Here is a 9160-nt window from a genome sequence, read left to right on the forward strand (position 1 = left end):
TAGATTTTTTTCATAAGAAACAGGGTTTTTTGTGGCCTTGCTGTTATAGTGATTAGCCAACTGGGAGAATGGAGATCTGATTGTTACATAAAAAGTTGTTTCTCGACTAACAGTTTTTCATAACTGTTACTAAGGACCATATCATCTTATGAGGCACAGTTTAAGGATTGTAATAGTTTAAAGAAAAACTGACTTAATTTTTGAAAATAGAGGGGTTTTGTTTTTCCTCTGGGGAACAGCAGGGGTTTTTTCACTATTTAAACTTAGAGGATTTCAGTAATTTTAACATTCGTTTATTTTAACACCAAGGCTTCTGCTTATATTTACACTTAGAATATTTAATCCACCCTATAATTTTTTATGTGTTATGTGATAAATGTGATTCGTGCTAATTAAGTTGTAACTATATTAACAAAATTGTATTTAGATCAATAGAAGACAATTGTTACAGAATGAGGGGGGAGATGGGTGAGACAGGGCAAAGGACATCTTCCAGATGTTGGGAGTTGAAGAAGGAAGTTGGAAGAAAGTCAAACAAGAATAGTAAAAAGACGTAGGTCTGACAAGCAGCATCTAGAAATAGAAAGTTTTGACCTTGAAATGGGCCAAAATGAAATGATTCCAAGCATGGGACTCAATTAAAGTCTTGTTATGGAAAACATCTGCTCAGTCACACAGTGCGCCTGCGCTACCTGCAGGTCACACCTCGGTCACTGACGAAGATGATGGGCCTTCATCAGAAATAAGACCCTCAAAAGGATGAGAGACCCCTAACCCATTAGTAGAGCATGCGTCGTACAACACGGTGACGTAGATTTTAGGAATAGAAACTAGGAGGAGTTTTCTAGAAACTTCTGTAGCCTACAGTATATAAGTGGGATTGTTAGCCTGGATGCTTTGGTATGTGAGGAATGGCGAGCCACTCCCCGTATCCCCGGTCGGAGGGGGGCCCCTCCCCGGTCGGTTTTGCTTATGCTTTATACGAACCTCAATTATACTAAATTACTTACTGCCAAATTTTGTATATTCTTAAATATATGCACTTTGATTGTTTCATCTCCAATACTTTAATTGTCATCTCCAATACTTTGATTGTATTCATTTTGTTACTATTAAAAACTTACTATTAAATTTAATCTTGTTGCTTGATGAATTGGAAAAAATAGAATATCATTCATAACAGTTATAGGGAAACAACCGTCTCTTTTCTATAGCATAAAAAAAGAGAAATTTTAGTCTATGGCTTTCCTCCTTCCCTCAACTGGGATTTGAATCTTGTCTTTGTTTGGAGTTTGGTGGGTTTTTTTCTGCTTTTGTCCATATTATCATTTTTATTTTATTTTTTTTTTTACTCAGGAGAGAGAACAAAGTATTTAAAAAGTCTTATTTTTGGGCAGTGAATAAGTTAATAATTTGCCTGGGCAGCAGAGGTTTTTGTGATTATTTTTAGGTGGGGCTGCCGGAGCTATTTACGATAAAGAGTATTTTAAGGCCGCGCTGGGGCTGGGCTGGGATTGTAAGGCCCGGCCAGAAAGCGGGGATGAGTTTTCTGGTTGTATGGCTGTTTTTTGTTGTTTGTTGTATTCGAGTCGTGGGCTGGCGGTTTTCTTTTTCCTTTGCCTGGCAGGCAAGGCTGGGGCAGCCTTGCCAGGACGGGGCCCGGCTGTCTCTCCCCCAGCCCGCGAGGCCACTGGGCAGGCCCGGCCGCCCAGAGCCGCTCTGGGCCGGCGGCAGGGCAGGTTCTGCCCAGCCGTGGCTCCCTGCCCATGCTGGGACGTCAGGGATTTTAGCACAGGGCCTCTCCTCCCCCTGGCTATCGGGGCCCCTAGTTGGAAACGGGGCCCGGCGGCTTCCCAAGCCCTGCGCCAGAGCCTGCCCACCTTTGCCCGGCCTGGGTCGTGTGGAGGGGGCCGGGCCGGTGTTCCTTTGTGAGAGGCCGGAAGGGAAAAAGAGCTTTCCTGGGGCTTTTTGTCTTTACATGTGTGTTTCACAAAGATGCATCAACTTTTTTACTGCTGTTACAATGTGCCAATATTAAAAATTCGACACTGATTAATCTTTGTTAAGCACATGAAAAACCGTCCAAATATTGACAAGTAATAATTTCAAAATCCTTTACAAACCACCACAGGGGAACAGGGTTGTCTGACTGTTGATATCCAGAAGTCACTGACTTTCTTCCTTGCTTTGTAAGCATTTTGTTTGTTAATCAACTGTTGCATTTTTTTCCACTGTTATGTATCAGTATTCATATCCTATTGCTGGAAAGGGATTGTCAGAACGATTTAGAGGAGACAATTTCTTCCATAATGTTCTGTTTTAAGGTGTCTCAAACTGTGTGAGACAGATGGCTTCACACAGGAACATCACGAAGGCTGCTGAGGGGAAGGAACCACTTTATTTGTGGTGCAAAAAAAATCAACAAAATCCCTAAGCAACAAGCTGCAGCGCAGAACTGAGTGGGAATTACAGAAATAAAGGCCTTGAAAAGTAGCTTTGGAAAGTAGCTACCTCCTAGACAGTGTCAAATCCTCAGGCCTGGCCTGGCCAGGCCTAGGGCTGGCTGCCCTTAGCAAGGGAAAGGAATGGAGTTGGGGCGGGGGCTCTGTGGCCATGGAAACGAGAGAACCAGGGGCGAGCGCGTCACAAAGGGGCAGCCCCGTGCTGGGGCTGTGAAGGTTGTGGTTGACACGGACACAGCGGCAGGAGACGCGTCTGGATCTGCCTGTCTGTGCCGACTGCTGGCGATTGGAGTCACCCCACCTTGTTCTAGGGCTGGGCACCAAGCTCCAATTGCTGTCTAGTGCCAGAGTGCTTCCAAATACAACCCCAGATACTTCTGCCAGACAGAAGCACGGGTTCAAACATGGATTTGACTAGAAAAGGGAAGATATCAGAAGGAAAAGGTGAGGCTGGAAAGGACCTGAAAGGCCTGAGGCAAATGGAAAAAATCCCAACAGATTTCAGGGAAAATTGCTGCATAGTGGTCAGTGCTGTCTTTGTGTAAGAGTAGGTGGCTGACTTACACAGAAGATCCTGCAAGGATGCCCATGGCATCACAACATTCTGTCATCAGTTTACTCTGCTTCCTCCTTTTTGACAGTAGCCAAATCACTCATAGTGTCAGCCAGGACAGGGACTGTGGCCACAGCTGACTTCAAATTGGACATGGTCATGAGATGCAAGATTCTAGTTCTTTCTTTGCCATCCATGTAGGGTCTCACTACAGATAAATTTCTTGTTCTTCCTCTGCTTGGTGGTTGGGTCCAACAATGAGGATGGTGGTATAAAAACAGCAGCAAGGCCTGCCTGCTTGCTGAGGGCTCTTTGTGGTTTGCAGGAATAGCAGTCACAGCTGTGTGGGTCTTTACAGGGTATTCACAAAAGGCCAGTGTCAAGAAGGAATCTTTTCTCCCCTCTTATCACTGGAGCCTTCCACCATTCCCTTAAGACATGATCACTCAATACTGTTCAGAGGAATTAAACACAGGCTAGTTCCATGAAAACTGAAAACAAAGAAATTTTCACAAAACTTCAAAAATCCCTCTAGTGCCTCACCCATTAGATGTGTTTATGTTGGGATAAAGGTGAGAGTTCACCTAACTCACTTGTTCCCTTATGAGCATGGCTCAGCCTCACACAGAGATAAGGTGGGAGCTGGGCCACTCTCTGGCAGGAGGAAGGCTCTTGTGCCAGCCTGGAGAGCCTGTGCACATTGCCAGGGAACAGTTCTGTCCTGCAGCTGTCCCCTGCCCTGAGCTCTGCTGCTCCCAGTGCCCTATGGAACTGTAGGGCTGCTGAGCTGTGGGGCAGGGAGAGGAGCATGTGCAGCTGAGCCATTGCTGGCAAGCACAGGGCTCTGGGCTCCCTGCTGTCCCAGGGCATCCCAGAGGCCAGGGTGTTCCCCTGGGAGCTCTGTGCAAGTGGGTCACTATTTCCTCTGGCGTCCGTCAAGTGGCTGCAGACAAGAGATTATTTCCCTGTGCAGCTATTTAGAAGTTTCCAGGAAATAGGTCCCATTCAGATGGCTTCAGATGTTTTAGGTTTGCATTATTTTATGTTATATTTTGTGTCTCCACTTTGCAGGCCTGGCTGGCTACCCTCTTGCCAGGAGGTTTTCCCAGGCAAATCCATCTATGCTCCTTCCCTCCAAGCCATTGCCGCCCATCCAGAAGAGCTCTCCTTCCACCAAGCCAAACAAGATGTGCAGCGGAGAGCAGGAGAATTGGAAAAACTGCACTGGCTGTGAGGAAGACAGAAAAAACAGGAGGGAGCGAGGTTCAGAAGGAAAAGGATATAAGGTAAGGAAACCAAGCTAAGTCCTGTGCTCCAGATTTTCAGCTGATGCCCTGTAGGCAGAGCTCAGAGAACTTTTCCAGTGGTGTGAGCCCAGGGAAGCAGCTGATCCGAGGAAGAGCTCAGCTGGACACCGTGCTTCAGGCTGTCTTTGCAATGGGTGTGCAGTGCAGACTGCACATCCTCAGAGTGTAACAAGAGCAGGAGAGGTCTTTGAATGGTTTGTGTGCTCAGCTGTGGTTCTTCCTCTGTCTTTTGGCTGAGAAAACCCCAACAAGCTGTCACAGCTGCTAAAGTTGTCCAATCTGGCCAAGCAATCCTTCTACATTTAGTAACCTATGGATATCTGTGAACCATGTCTAAGTCTTGGTTTTGGTTTGCTGTGTCTGGTTGGGATGGAAAAATGTGTTTGCTGGAAGAGGCAGTCCTGCAAAGTCAGTTTCAGGTTGTCTCAGCTTCTGAGTTGTGCAGCCATGGCCTTGTGCACAGTTGTCTCTGATGCTGTTTCTAGAGTTCATCAGCTTCTGGGCAGCTGTGTGCTCTGGCACGGCTTTGTCCAGAGGGAAGGGATGGGAGGTGGCCATGGGGAGAGCAGCCCAGAGCCCAAACACACGATTGCCTTTGCAGCAGGACCAGCACCTGCAGTTGTTTTGGGTTTGCCGTGGGGTGCAGGAGGATGCAGATGAGCAACAGCTTTGGTAAACAGAATGTCCAATCAAAGGCTTGTGTACTTGAATTTACCTTTCCTGAGAAAGGGCTCAGTCTATCCCTGGCAGGACCTGATCCTTTCATAGGAGTTTGAACAGGTCCTGATTTGGCTCTTTAGCTGTGCCAGAAAGGATGGGATACTAAGGAAGAGTGTGCATCTGCCCCCTCTGCCTCCACCTCCCTTCCTGGCCAAGGCAAGGGGGCCCTGGAGCAGCTTGGGCAGGCAGAGACCTTCCAGAGAGCAGCAGGGTAGGGAGCTGTGCTGAACTTCCTGAATGCCAGTGAGCTTGAGATGATGGAGGTGTGGGAGCTGGAGAGCTCTGAGCATCCTGAGAGTTCAGCAGCTCCTGGGCTGAAAGGCTGCTGGGGAACTGTAAGAGGGAAGGGCAGCAGCAGAAGAAATGAGGGGCTTGAGAAAAGCAGGTTTTGACATCCTGCAGAATGGCTTTGTGGAGACATAGAAGGAGATGAGCAGTGGCTTTGAGGTGCCTAAGGGACAGGGAGAGAATAGTGATCTAAACCCATTCCCATACCATCGAAAAGGCCAGTGGACGCATTGGCGCCCCTGAACATCTTGATGCCAAACATGTGGATTCCACCCAGGAATCTAGCCCCATATCCAGAACTGTTAGTATGAGGCAAATCTGGGACATGGCCTCTCCTTCACCACTTCACGTTCCTAGGCCAACTTTGCTCATTCCCTGGCCAGGCTGCTCCATCAGTCTGCCTCGTCTTTTCCTGCAAGGTCCCAGCTAAAAACATGGCTAAATGTCTTGAGCCATGAATTGAGGGCAAGACTGGATGCTATCTCTGAGCACTGTGTTCTACTTTTTCCAGGCTTCCTTGCTGTATCCCAGTGGTGGGGATATGAAGAAGGCGTCATTGGGACTGCCTTTGATCCCCCCTATACACAAGGCAGCAAGTCCTCATCTTGGCAGTGCTGCAGGGTCTCTGCTCAGCTCTGTGCAGCTGGATGTGCAAGACTCCCAGGAGATGAGGTAAGCCAAGGTGTCTGCTGCTCCACATTGCTGTTCTGCTTGCACTTCCCATCTCATGAGGTTGTTTTGCACAATCAGCTCTCCCATGTATTTAAGCGAACCTCTGTGTATTCATCATTTTGCCATCTTTGATGATCCAGATCCATGTCAAAACCCACACCAATATGTCCCAGGAACAGAGGTGGTGGGGGAAAGAGGAGACAGGGCTTAGAAGCATCTCAAGACAGGTCTCTGCTGGACTTGTTGATTGATTCCCTCTGTAATGTTTGTGGTGTCATTTGGGAACTCTGTTGCATGGGTCTGGATCCAGCACATCATTGAATACTGTGATCCTTGACTGTCACCTTCAGCATACACAAGAATATGTTTGGACAAATATTGGCTACTGGAGAGGTGTCTGCAAATTCTCTTGCTGCTTCTTTTAATTTTACCATAGGGTGCCGTCGTTTATGTGCCAACATTTCCTTTATTGTAAGGAGAGATATTAACAACAGACCAAACCCAACCTAAAACAGAGCGGTGTAGTTGTAGGTTTGGGGTATTAACCCTTTAGATGTGGTGGAAATAAGACACAGCTACAGAGTGGGAGTGAGAGAAGCAAAAGCAGCTTTGGAAAGCAATGACTTCCTGGATGTAATTGTCCAATTCTGGAGATCACTGTGGGTTGCCAATTGCTTGGAAGGAAAGGGATCCCCAAGTAAATGTCAGGCGTAACTTCTCTGTGCCTGGGCCTCCACTCTGAAATGAGATCCCATCAGTTTTGGGGTATAGATATATAATCAGATGGATATTTAATTTTTAGATTTGGGATTAAAATCAAAGAGGGCAAGGTGCAAGGGAAGAGTTATAGCTCTGTAGATGATGGGCAGATGTTGGCTTGGATATGTGTGAGAAAATGTAGCTGTCAAGATTATCTGAGTGATAACAATAAAGAACGATTCACAGAAGTATTATTCCAATTGAAAAGCTTAGGTAGGTCTTTTAAAGTGCAATCTTGATATCCTTGCCTAGCAGCTGAGTTGGAAAAAGCCTCTTTCTTCTAGATAGAGTAAGGAGGTGGAATATCCTCAGAACACAGCAGTGCTCTGACCACATGCAGTACAAGACTGACACCAGTGTCAGGCACGAGCAGGCAAAGTCAAGCTTTCTCAGCAGTACCAGAGAAGCTGCCCTCCATACAGACTCGTGTCTCAGCTTAGCAGCTCTTGCTGCTTCAGAAAGCCTGTAGGAGCCCCTTGGCTCCAAAAGGAGAGACAGCAGAATTGGGGAGTTGGGATGCAAGTTCGAGAATGAGTGCTGTGTTTCAGATGAAGCTTGGCGAGCTCTGTCTGACTGCAGCAACTGAAAGCTTAAGGACAATTAATCAGCTTTGCATCTTGTTGGGTTTCTATGTTACATTTCCTCCTTCATCAGAGTGACCAAACTAGGAAGGTTTGCCTCCTTTCATGCTACACCTCTTGTATCACTCTCTTTCTCCATTCTCATATGTTCTTTTTTCCTTCATTTTCTCAAGGCCAAGATCCAGCAGCAGAAGCAGAGAGAACTCAGAGCATGCCGGTAGGTACAGGGCATGTCTGTCCTAAAATGACCATTGGAATCTTGAATCAGAGGTGACATTTTGAAGGATAGCTTAAAAAACATTTTTTCAAAAACATCTGTAAATTCATTTCAATTTCTTGATGGGCTCAATGGACTCTCCCAGAGCCCAGTCACTGCCAGTGTGCTCCAGTGGTGCAGTAAAAATTCCTCCAGTGTAAAGTGCTGAGTGGCAGGAGCTGGAGTGGGACCTTGGGGCCTTGGATAGGCAGCGCAGGCAAAGGATGTATTCCTCTCCATCCCACACATGCCTTTTATTTCTCTGCAGCCTTTCTAGTGTCAGAATTACTATAGAATAAGAAGGCAGTTAGCATGAAATGAGAACGGTTCCCACTACTTCCTCCTACTTTTGAAGGAGAACACCTTTCTTTGGGGCAGCTTCTGAGCTGAACTCTTTCAGATCTGAAGGAAATTGCCTGGTTTTTCACTGGGAGAAATAGGGAAACCTCCTGTGACAGAAAGACCTTATGAATTTTCCAATTAAGGAGAAGCAGACTTCCAAATGGATGCAGCCTATGCAGGGTCTGAGTTTGTCATCCTCTGACAGCACAAGCCCAAAGCCACCTATGGCAGATTGACGATGACAAATCTCTTGCCTGACTCTCTCTGTCTGTGTCAGTGTTGCAGGCTGAGGCTGGGGGAGGAGATGCCTTCTGCCTTGTCCCCCCATCCCTGCCTTGGCTGATCCCTGAGAAGTAGAATTGTGGCAGACAAAATGGGGTCTCTGGTGCATCTGTGTCAGCCAATGCTTTCGAGTTGAAAGCCTCCATGAAATTTTGTTGTCATTCCTTTGCCATCTCTTGGCAAGTAATGATAGAAGAGATGAAATTTGAAGAAATAATTTTGCTGATACAGAAAAAAAGGTATCAGATCCCCTGGTCCCTTTGCTCAGGGTTAGTTCTATCAAATCCTGGGTATAGCCCCTTTGGGATGACTCCTTAATTGCTGATACACAGCTGGAATACTTTATGCAGCTAGAGAGAAGTATTGCTCCGTAAGGAAGGTGACATTTTTGCTGGACTCATTCTGGACTAGAAATGTCCTGTCACACTAGACCTTTCCTTTCTGTTTTTTATTACTGACTGGACAATTCTACAGGAGAAAATAACCCAGTTTTCAGACCGTTATTCCTCTCTTACTGCTTGGCTGAGTTACAGTTTTATCCTGTGCAATGCCATGTGAAGAATGAGTAGTTCTCCGAGTTTTAACACCTCACTTGAAGAGTATTTCAAAATGACCTGCCCTCTGCTATTTCCATTAAGAAAATTTGGTATTTTAGGTATTCGCCAAGATCAGAAATCTTCTGAGGCAGATGATGTTTATCTTGGGTTTGGATATCTCTGTAGAAGAGGAAGCAGGCAGTAAAGCGATGGAGGAATGAAGCAGAGCAAAAGTGTCAATTTGCAATTGGATGGTCAATTTGTTCCCTGCAGATTTGGGCTCCTTGAATACTGGGGATTTGTAATGGGCAGTGCAAAGATTCTTTTCCTTCTAACACGGGATGCCAATGTTTATGTGTCAGCACCTCCGTGTTGAGGTGACCAACTAAAGGCAACCCAGAA

This window comes from Sturnus vulgaris, chromosome 8 (genome assembly GCF_052056855.1).
Source record: "Sturnus vulgaris isolate bStuVul1 chromosome 8, bStuVul1.hap1, whole genome shotgun sequence".
NCBI classification, from domain to species: Eukaryota; Metazoa; Chordata; class Aves; order Passeriformes; family Sturnidae; genus Sturnus; species Sturnus vulgaris.